The sequence below is a fragment of the Microcebus murinus genome, chromosome 10, assembly GCF_040939455.1.
Source record: "Microcebus murinus isolate Inina chromosome 10, M.murinus_Inina_mat1.0, whole genome shotgun sequence".
Lineage (NCBI taxonomy): Eukaryota > Metazoa > Chordata > Mammalia > Primates > Cheirogaleidae > Microcebus > Microcebus murinus.
The window spans coordinates 65,398,746-65,410,777 of NC_134113.1; the positions used below are offsets into that span (position 1 = coordinate 65,398,746).

The following is a 12,032-nucleotide window of genomic DNA, read 5'->3' on the forward strand; positions in this document are numbered from 1 at the left end:
CAAGTAGGCTGTAGAATGTGCAGTAAAGCTCAGGTCTTCTGACTCACATAGCTCTTTCCACTCTGCCATGCTGAACAGTATACAAAAGACGGGGTTTGGTTATTTAGCAGCGGCGAGCATGAAAAAAGAGAGAGCTGTAAAGACTATGTTAGTTGCCTTTTTCCATCATGTACCCTTAAAGCATTTGTGGATTTTTCAGAGAGAAGCCACAATAGAGGAAGTAGCCATAAGGACTCTTCACAGACTTGCATTATTCTAAAGAGCATTTTCAGTTATGTTTTTTGTACATGGGATAGTATTTAGATCTTTAAATAAATTATCACAGTGCTAATTTAATCAATGTGCATAAATTTACACGTATACGTAACCACTTGTGTCGTGTAACAATGGGTACAGGAACTGACAGTTAGAAATGTTTCAGTGGTTTTATAACTTGTCCTTATTAAGTTGTGATGCTTATTGTCTAACAGAATGAAAGCAATACCAACCAAGCCTTATTAGAATTGTGATAGTGTTCTATCAGCAAGCAAGTTAGAAAATAAGGCTTTGTCCATATGCACTAGAATAGGAATAAACATTCTATTTTATGTTGTACACCAGACTCTCCTTGACTAAACTTGAGAAAAGTGAAAGGAACTGAAGTTTTAAACACTATTCTAGAAAGTAATTAAGAGAGAGGGAGAGGCAGAAGTTGCTCTGAATGTGAAGTCAGGCTGATCATGCAATTTGCTCTCTAGAAGCCATGGTTCTCAGTTGACAGACAGTGCTGTCTGACATAAGAGAAATCCAAACAGACTAGTTCCTGCAATGAGAAGTTAGGGACTCATACCCCAAGATTGGGAGAAACCCTGGACTTATTTTGAGTTACAAAATATGGCCTAAATATGGGCAAAGAAAAGAACATAGAAATATTTTGCAAATAATTTTCACTAGAAGTTTATTTTGTCCTGTTTACACTTTAGCTCCCAGGAACCATAAAGGATGAAAAGTTAAGCAGCAGAGTCTTCTAGTCAAACTTTTAAAGGGAGGAAAACAATACTGGTTTATTAGACATAGTCTATTATTATATAATACATTGAATTGTTACATATAGTTATTAGGAAGTTATTTTTAAAGACTCAACTGAGATGATCTCTGGTGAGTAGAAGTTGAATTGTCAGGTTTCTAATATTTACTTGTGAGTCACAAATCTCCCCTGCTTGGGACATACTATTAACATAATCTCCTGAAATAAAATTTAAAAAAGGAAATAAATGCTTAGAAACACACACACACACACAAAACATATTGGTCTGAAAGCATAAAAAAATCATGAAAAAGAAAATAAGTTACCAGCTCCTTTCATTTCAGAAGTTTTTCTGACTCCTCTAACTTCCTGATAGCATGTTTCTCTTTCTCTTTGTTGTTCCTATTTTAGAAGGAGGGCAAAGGATTGCACCTATTTCCACTGAATTATGGTTTTCAGAACTACCAAATGAGATTGGGTTTTTTTTCCTTTGAAGATTAAAAAGTTATGTTATTATATATAGAATGATTTTGTGATTACTATATTTAGATGTGAAATACAGGTCTACATATTTCCTGCTTATGGTTCATTTTGGAGTGGGGCATGCATTGCTAATCACAAGACTGGACACATTTGATATTTTCACCAGGCTCCTTGTCTACCTCAGCCCACATCCATCACCCCTGGATACCATTTTGTTCATGGTACCCAATGGCTTCCCTAGGTGACCCCAAATAAATAGCACACACTGAGTGACTCCATGAGCACCATCTTTTGTGTCATGTTCAGTGTATTTTCTAAGTGAAAAGAGTGACAGACTCTAACCAAATGATCTAAGTTCCAAGAAAAGATCTATCACTTTCTGGCCATAAGATATGGTTTTTAAAAAATCACTTAATCTCTTAATCTCTCCTGCCTTCCTAACAGGATTAATTGCATCAAATATAATAAAAATAAGAAGTGTTATATGGTATGAAGAAAGTATGTATACACACTTTGTTTTATATGCCTAAAAACCAAAATAATTCAAATTTTGAATAATTACATAATAACATGACATTATATAAACAGGACCTAACAGAACCAAAAATAGGGAGAAGACAAGTAGCCCATCTAGGTCAGAGGCTCACATTCTTCAGTGCTGAGGCCACCATCTGCTAGTGATTCTCTCAGTCAACAAAATGAACTTCAGCTGGCCCACATCTTGATAAATTATTTAAAATAGAACACACAAATTATTTCCTTTCATCTTATGTAGCTGAATTCCCTCCTCCAAATAGAAACAGTCATTAAAATCAAAATTTTGCTATCATTTTAAGTAACCAATTTCATAAGTGGGAAGAAAAAAAATACGTTTTTTTTTCCTTTTCAAAATTCAACGAAAACAAGCTTGCAGTACAGTCTTAAGCTTCTTGTTAGTGCAGCAGACTCCACAACACATAAATCATAGTGTGCTCCCTTGCAGTATCCTCTTTACATGTAGCTGAATTAAAAAAGCAATAAGAGGTGAGCAAAAATATAGCCAGTTTCTGTTAGAATGAGTGCTATATCTATACATCTCTGCCTGCTTTTCAAGCCAATAATCCATCATGGTCCAGGACAAAGAAATAAATGGTTCTGGTCAACTCATCACTGAGCAAATGTGCTAATGTACTTCTCTCTGGGTCTGGGTGCCATTACTGCATCATCTGAGTATCAGGTGCAATTTGCATTTTGCCTTGTTCAAAATGAAGATTGCCTTTGTTAGAAACTACAAGGAATTATTATCCCCTGCAAGCTGCTAAACTGCCAAGAGTCCAAAAATGTCTACACTCTTCCTGAACAATGGTTGACCTATAAAAAGTTGCACTTCTGAGAACACAATAATATCTAAACCAAAAATAGGCTAATCTAAAAGCACTTAAATTATTCAGGCTGCTCCTCCACCTAAAGTAAATTAGCAGAATTGGTAAATAACATAATAATGTAACATCTCACAAAGAATCTCTTTTGTGGAAGGAAATGAATGGACACAGAGATGTTGCTCCTTAATACTGTATACTCAAAAAGCTCAAGAGAAAAATCTATTATTCTTAAATTGAAGCTCTCAGCAAATGTTTGTTGAGGCAAATTAAAATCAATAAATTTCCCAAAGGCTTAAATCACATAAAATAAATTAAAGATTATAAATTATCACTACAATGAATTTGTGTTCAATTAATATTCTTCCATGGAAGACAAATTGGTGCTTCTGATGTGTACAGTGGATTATGGCCAGGAGGAAAGTTGATCTGGAAGAGAAGTCATTTTATCGAAAACACACCTGCACTTGAATGTTTCTCCCAGCACAATTCACAATTGCAAACATGTGGAATCAACCTAAATTGTCCATCAATTCATGAGCGGCGAATAAAGAAAATGTGATGTATAATCTATGGCCATACCACCCTGAACGCACCCAATCTTATCTGATCTCAGAAGCTAAGCAGGGTCAGGCCTGGTTAGTACTTGGATGGCAGAAAATATGGAGTATATACCATGGAGTATGACTCAGCCATAAAAAGAAATGAAATAATGTAATTTGCAGCAACTTGGATGAAACTGGAGACCGTTATCCTAAGTGAAGTATCTCAGGAATGGAAAAACAAACACTACATGCACTCTCACTCTAATAATTGGGAGCTAAACAGTGGGCACACATGGGCACAAAGAGACATAAAAGTTATTGGAAATCAAGGAGGGGAAGGGGGAGAGGGAGTGAAGGTTAAAAACTTACCTATTAGGTACAATAAACACTATTGTGGTGATGGACACACCAAAAGCCCTGACTAAAGCATTATACAAGGTATCCATGTCATAAAAACATTTATACCCCCTAATATTTTGAAATTAAAAAAATTAAACAAAAATAATAAAATTCATAAACCAGGTCGATTAAAGATTAAAAAGTATTTGGAGATACCGCAAAGAGCTAAAAATAGAAATACCATTCGATCCAGCAATAGCATTATTAGGCATCTACCCAAAAGAGCAAAAGACATTCTATAATAAAGACATCTGCACCCGAATGTTTATACAGCACAATTCACTATTGCAAGAACGTGGAAACAACCCAAGTGTCAGTCAATTCATGAGTGGATTATTAAAATTTAGTATATGTTTACAATGGAATATTACTCAATTCTAAGAAACAACAGTGAGCTACCACTGCTTATATTATCCTGGATTGAGCTTAAGCCAATTATCCAAAGTGAGGTGACACAAAATCACAAGAATGGGCTCCACATGTACTTGCCATCAAATTGGTACTTACTGATTAACATCATGGTGCTCAGTGGTGGTGGTGTTCACCAGGGATTCAGGGGTTGGGGGGGTAGACCCACAGCTGAGGGAATGTGGTGAGCATTATGGAGGGGAAGGGCATGCCTCTAACCCTTGCTAGGGAGAGGCAAAGATATAAAATGCAACCAAAATGTTTGTACTCACATACTTTCTTGAAATAAATAAATAAAAATAAAATGGAGCAGAAACCATTTAAGAAGTAACAAAATCAAAAAATTCCTATGGAAAGACAAACTCTGCCAGTAATAAATCATTAGAGGAGTTTTTCAAATGATACTTGCCAGGAATTTAAGAAGCAAAGTACATAGCGTCTTCAATTCATTCATATATTCAACATTGATTACTGAAAGCACCTACTATGTGCACTACAATTTTGCTTAAGAAAAATTCTTCAAACAGCTATTTCTTGATTAAATATCTTCAAAGTCAAGATATTTAATGATATCATTAAATTATCATTCCACAAATAAATCCTACCAGAAAACTACGTTTTAGCTGAGACATGTTGTATTCTGGTACTGTAACTTGGCCCAGCAACAGAGTTGCGTCTCTTGTCCTGAACTGTCTCTCAAAATACTGTTGCAAACATGCTTTAGCAGAGGCTGTCTATGTAACCTTGGTCTCTCTGCTGACTGCTGTCTCATGTGGGATTCTAAGTTTTAAATTGATGTTAAACAACAGAAATAGACCTACTTTTCTGACACGCAGGAATACAACATTCATCCTTGTTTCAATGGAAACAATCCCACCTCAGTATATAGACAAACTGCAGGGGTGCCTGTGAGTAGGATCAATTTCCCCTCCCAAAAATGAAGATATTTTCAGCGGCTCAAATGCCTCTTACATGAGGCAGATATTTGTTATTACCGTGCTTCCCCGAAAATAAGACCTACCCATAAGCCCTAGCAGGATTTCTAAGCATTTGGGCAATATAAGCCCTAGCCCGAAAATAAGACCTACTGATGGGCGTGGCTATGCAGCATATCTGCACAACTCATGCATCTCATCTCAGAGTGGTAAAGAAGACGAGCAGCCCTTCTCATCTGCCCCATGGTGACAACTACTATCCCAGAGGCGACCGGGAAAGTGTGGGCAGCCCCACCAGCAAGGTCGGCTCCCTGGTCGGATCCTGTCAGGTCCCGGCCATCTTGTGCATGCTGCAAGCTGAGGCTTTGAGGGAAAAATAACACACACCCTGAAAATAAGCCCTAGGGTGTCTTCTTGAGGAAAAATAAATATAAGACCCTGCCTTATTTTCGGGGAAACACGGTAGTGTGCTGTATTGATCATACTGCTTGAGATAATAAATTTAAAGGAAACTGCATCATCATGCTCCCCACCAAGAAGAGTTCACTGCAAGTAGGTCCTACAGGCTGTGCTCACGGGTTTTGTGCAGCAGCGCAGAACTCTAAATTGGAGTTTGCATGTGTCCCCTCATCAAGATGTATAAGAGTCCTAGTGATCCATAGAAGAGAAGGACAATAAAAATATCTACCCGATATAAAAATGAGCTGTTATCCCTCCTCCCCACCAAAAGAGGACTCGTAACTAAGACATATTGAAAAGCTCCCATGAACTTTCCCCCAACAGAACAAAACATTGACAATCGTACTATGACTTTGACAAATGCCCATCACATTCTAACAGTTAGTTGGCTGTGTGAAATCACTCCTGTCTGACAGAGTATGAAAATATGTGCTCCCCAGCCTCCAACTGTTTAGCCAAATCCCTCAGCACCACCCCCCTTGCCGTTGCCTACCTCATCCAGAAAGACTGTTCACTGCCCTCCCTCTCAGAGCAGAGAAGCCAGAGCCAGCTCACAGCTTGTTTCAGAAGGCCAATGTGAGAATCTGGAACTTCTTTACCCACCCCCAGAATAGACATAGTTCAAAGGTGCATCTGGCAGGCATCGAACCATTTTTAGCAAATGTATAGAAGTACTCCAAAATAGCATGTCAGAAAGCATATTGCCTTGGAAGTCCGTTAAAATAAATGGAGACAGGGATATGCAGAGGAAAGGGCACCAATTACCCAGCCTGGAGCCTGCCCAAGTCAGAACAACTAATGCCCCTTAAATGTGTAAATAATCACCCTCAGTATTTTAATGAGCTCAGTAATTGAGAATCATCTTTTCTTCGTCCATTTCACCTCCAAAACAGCACTCCCTACAACTCAGCCTCTATTAACAATCTTCTGAGACATTAATTGAATATTGACCCAAAGAAATGTCTACCATATGTGGCATCACTACAATTCTCCAATCAAAAGAGAAAGACAGCTCTACATGTGAGATACAGCAGTAAAGAATTCCATCTCACCACTTTGATTATATTTTAACTGATAATACTTGGAGTCAATGGATTTTATTTAAAAAATAAGGATAAAAAAATTCAAGGCAGCCACCGTATAGTAAAAAAAAAAAAAATCCCTGGATTAGCAGTCAGGAGTCTCAGCTTTCTATTAATGCTCTGTTCTTCCAAAGTCTGTGACTACGACTATGGACCATTTGTTCATTTATTCTTTTATTCAACTATTTATTAAGTGTCTACTCTGACCTAAGCACTATGCAAATTTCCATCAATCTCTGATTCTTTATTTGTTTAAATGGCAATATTTATATCTCTTCTGACTAACACACAGGGTTGTTGTGAAAATTAAATGAAATTACTTATGTGATAATGCTTAGTGAACAATAAAGCACTATGCAATTATGAAGCAACTATTACCAAAAACATTCCAACTGCTTTGGATCTCTGCATCTGACCACCACATGGGGAAGTTTGTAAGTCATATAAATGGAATTTGTGTATGCATGATATGTAAATTATATACAATGGTGGATGCATTATACTATATATGACCTATAACAAATGAAATATAATTTGTAGAATTAACAGAAATGGAGAGGCAGAATATTTAGGTGAGGAAAATAATGACCTTTTATAAATCCCCATAAACTGTACATGGGGCTAAAGCAATTTACAATTTAGAGCATAATAAACTAAGAGAGACAATAGAACAAGGTGCTATAAATCTTTATTCTGTAACCAGATTGTCTGAGTGGAATTAATGGCTCTACCACTTATAGCTGTTTCCTAGGAAAAGTTGCTAAATCTCTGTGCTTCAGTTTCCTCACCTATAAAATGGGGTAAATTATAGCATCTACCCTCTGAAGTGGCTGGAAGGATTAAATAAGCTAACATATGTAAAGTAAGTGTTATATGGTGCATTGTAAGTCTACCTAAAGATGAACTATTTACAATGCAGAGAATTTTTGTCTGTATTTTAGTTAGAGATAGTGGTACTCAAAAACCATTAAATCATAAATCAATTCAGTAAATTTTTGTTATAAGCATATATATAAGTTTTTATACTATTCTCTATTCAAAAATCTCCACAGGCTTCATGTAATCCACCATGAACAGTCTAAAGTCAACCATTGGATTTTAAAGCCCTATTCACTATCCAAACATTTCTCACAACTTCTAACATGAATTCTATCTTTCAATTAAGTAAATTTCTCCCTCTATTGGCTCTTTTCCATTAGCATAAATGCTCACTATATCTATACTCTTTAAAAAAATCTCTTTTTGATCTTATTTCATTTCTTTGCTCCTTTTTTACAGCAAAACTCCTTCAAAAGAGTTGTCTCTACTTGTTGTCTGAACTTCCTGTTCTAACTTCCTGCTCTGAACTTACTCTAATTAGGTTTTATTCCCTGCTAGTCTCCCTAAAACAGTTGCTGTCAAGGTCACCAGTGATTTTAACATTGCCAAACCCAACTGGCATTTCTCAGGGATCCTCTAACTCCTATGTTCAACAGAATTTGGCATTACTGATCACATCCAGCTTTTGAAACACTTCCTTTCGTTTTAGTCCCTAGAAGACTGCTTTCAATTCTTCTCCTATATCACTATTCAGTCTCCTTTGCTGGCTCCTTCTTATCTTCCTGATCTCTAAACATTGGTAGAACTCAGGACTCAATCTTCAAACCTCTAGTGTCTCCTTCTCCCTCTGTGTCCCCCAACCCCAACTCCCTAGCTCATCTCATCTAGTCATTTGGCTTTAAAAATTATCTCAGGGCAAATTTCTCTCAATTTTAGATTTTCAGGTTGTTCTATCTCCTGAAACCCAGACACACATCCAAATTTTATTGTTTGGTTACATTTAGAATTCTAAAAAAAAAAAATCTCAAAGTTAATAAGTGTTATAGAAATCTTGATTACTCCTCCCATACCTGATATTACTACTGTCTCCCTAATTTCAGTAAATGAAAACTCCATTCAGAAGAGTCTTTCTTGACTCCCCTATTTCTCTCACAATCTAAGTTCAACCCATTAGTAAAGCCTATCAGCTCCTTGTTGAAAATATACCTACTCTCTAACCTGTTCTCATAGCGTCCACCACTGCCTACCTCAAGAACCTCTCGGCCTCCCACTTGGACTTCTTCCAAGAACATGTGTGCTTCTGCCCTGGTGTCCCTACAGTCTATGCCTACAAAGCAGCCAGAATGAGGCTTTAACATAAGTCAAACTGTGTCATTGCTCCCTCAAAGTATTTAAATGGTTTTCCATTTCACTCAGAGTCAAACTCAACATCTTCACCCTAGACCCCAGGCCCTACCTGATCTGACCTCTACTTCCTCTCTAATCTCATCCATTGCTCCTCACCACCTCCCAACTTCTTTTTTCTGCTCCAGCTATATCATTCTTCTTTTTCTTCCAACACACATCTCTCTATGAGAATATAAGTTCTGTGAGAATGGAAACTTGGGTGTTTTACAAACTGCTATATCCCCTGAACCAAGAACAGTGCCTAGCAAATTCAGGCATTCATTGAAGAAATAGACTGAATGAATGATGAATCTCTGTCATATTTTTCTGATTCCTGTCATTTATGTGCAATGTGCCAGCACATTGGGTGCCAGGCCCAACGCCTGCCTTATGTCAAACTTTCATGAAAACCCTGAGGACAAAGATTATTATCCCTGCTATGTAGATGAGGAAGATGAAATCCAGGAAGAACATATTTCATGGTTTTAACCAGAGTCTGTACCTTTTTTACTAGGCCTCTCTGCTCACTAAATATTCCACACTCATTTCTATCCCCTAAACTGGGCTGATATTCTTACCACATCTGCAATGTACTCCTTCTGACTTTAAATCTCAGATGTCTACTAGAAATCAATGCTTCTCTTATTAATTTCCTTTTTTGACATCCCACTCATCCATATAAATCATTCCAATTTTTATCAATGTCTCCGTTCTCAGAACTAAAGCTCTTAAAGTTTGTGAAATACTACAACAATCTGCAGTATACATACTTTTTATAGTTTTCTAATTTATATATACATGTTGGTCTTATCTACCAAAACACACACATTTCAGGGCTTTATTTTAGGACCTATTTCATTAAAATGTCTTTCTCCTCATATATTGGCCATGGAGAGCATCCCTAGCAAGTGTTAAATGATGTATTAACCTGAAGATACACAAATATCTAAAGAACACAAGGCACCTGGATGTCAAAAGCTGCAAACCTCATTGTCCCCCTTCGGAAATTCCTGTCACTGGGCATAAGAACACAAACAGTAGACAACCATTTTGTCAGACTAAATGAAAGTCTCATAGATCAGGATTTTCCTTTTGAGTGCTGCTACTCCCTCAGTTTCCCCATTTGTAAATTGGGGACACTTCACAAATGATTACTGTTAGGTACAGATACTGAAATAGATCTTAAATGATGTTCTAATACAGAGACTAAAATGGGTGTGTTAGTAGGATGTTTATTTGCCTCTTGAGTGCTTCCATTCTGTTACCCTCCAATCTACGTTGAAGGCAGATGAAGACTCACGTTCCTTAAACATCATTTTCCTCACAGCGCTCTCTCTCCCCTAAAACCCTACACAGCCCTCTACTACCTATAGAAGGAAGTCTAGACTTCTCAGTCTGACCCTGAAAACTTCTCACAACCAGATCCTACTCTCTACAAACTGAGAGTCCCCAGCTTTGTAACTAACACTCTTGCGTATTTTTAAGTAATTCAATTAGATATTACATGTACCTAATGTATTTTCTCTTTCCTTTATCCTCTTGCCCAGGTAGGTGCACCTGACCAGTGCATCCTTTTTCATCCCTCACTTTAACATCAACATCATCATCATCCTTCAAAATCCAGATATCTCCACTGAGAAAAAGGAAGCCACCAAAGTAGAACTCTGTCATCGTCACAACCTCAAACAGACAAACCTATCTGTTCATGCCTGCTTTTTCTTCTCTATCATTACAATGAGGAAAATATCACTACCTTACTAACAATCACTGTCTCCAGCTGTGCTTGGGATCCCCTAAGCTCCTGCCTTTTCGAGACTTCTCTCAAGATCTCTCTCCTGAAACTTTAGTCTTGCCCTCTCCTGAGTAATTCTCAGTAACATTCACATATGCTCCAAAACATCCCACCTAGGGTGCGGGGGACACCTCACTTAAATTATCCTTCCAGTTTTTTCTTTATTTTCCCTCATAGCTAAACTCTCAATAGTGTTTCTACACAACCTACCTCCATTTTTCACACCATTCTTCTTCCAGTCCATTCTAAACATATTTCCACCTATTTTTCTATCAAAAGTTTTCTGGCCAAAGTCACCAATGACTTCCATCTTGCCAAGTTTAATGAACTCTTCCTTTCTTGTTTGTTTGTTTACATCCTAGTAGGTTTTGACACATTGTCCACTCCATCTTCTTTGGTTTCCATAACTTTATATTCCCAGCTTTCTTCCTACTTACCTGGAGACTTTTGTTAGCTCTCAATTCTGGTTCCTTCTCTGCTACAGGGACTCTAAATGTTGGTTTAGGGCTTGGGCCCAGGGCTAGGCCATCTTCCCTCTCTATGCTCTAAAACATATCCTGAATACATTCATTTCTCTGCATGTCCATTGACACCATCCCTTTCCAGACCATCATCTTGGCTAGCCTGGTCCACTGCAACTGCTTCCTAACTTCTTTCCCTGTCTCCTGTTCCTTCCACCAGCCACTCAACAAGGGCAGTCCTATTAAACATAAATTTGTTCACTTCACTCTCCTGTATCAATCCAGGGACTTCCACTGCAGCCACGTGGGACAGTGCAGAACTGCTCAGCTATTCCAGTGAATGTGCAAACCTGGAAAAGGTGGGGTTTAACAATCGATGCAATCCTTGGCAGACGATGCAGGAGCTAATGCATAAATGCTCCACTCTCCTGTGTCTCAGGTGCACAGTTCTCAGGTGAATCATACACTGATTCTCCAAGTTTGCCCAGTGGGATTGAGTCACAGTTGCCCACAGCTGTAAACAGCCCAAAAATGCACCTTGGATAGGCTTTTACACTTTTCCTCTTTCTCTTCTCCAAGCACTCCACTCCTATATCCTGGGATCACTTCCCCAAATAAACTGCGTGGGAAGAGAGGAGTCCAATTCTTAGGAATCTCCAAAATCTATTTCTCTACTCTTATCATCTTATGAAGAGAAACCAAATATGCTGAATCTGAAACATGGCATACTGTCAATCAGGTAAGATGATCATAAATTCTGCTTAAGTCTACACACTTGCCAAGCTAATTCATTCGACAATCATTCATTCATTCATCAAATATTGATTGCCCACTATAAGCCAGGCTCTCATCTAGGTTCTAGAAATAACAGTAGTGGATATAACAAAACCCACACTCTC

General features: G+C 37.9%; 2 protein-coding genes across 2 annotated transcripts in view; one reads left to right on the forward strand and one right to left on the reverse strand.

Annotated features, from left to right (window-relative positions):
* Positions 1 to 12,032, reverse strand: part of TAFA2 (TAFA chemokine like family member 2) — a 422,620-nt gene that overhangs the window by 243,266 nt on the left and 167,322 nt on the right. The window lies entirely within an intron of this gene.
* USP15 (ubiquitin specific peptidase 15) overlaps positions 7,293 to 12,032 on the forward strand; it is a 355,507-nt gene continuing 350,767 nt past the window's right edge. The window contains exon 1 of the mRNA XM_076007448.1: positions 7,293 to 7,296. The gene's annotated coding sequence lies outside the window, so the exon portion shown is untranslated. The remainder of the gene's footprint in view (positions 7,297 to 12,032) is intronic.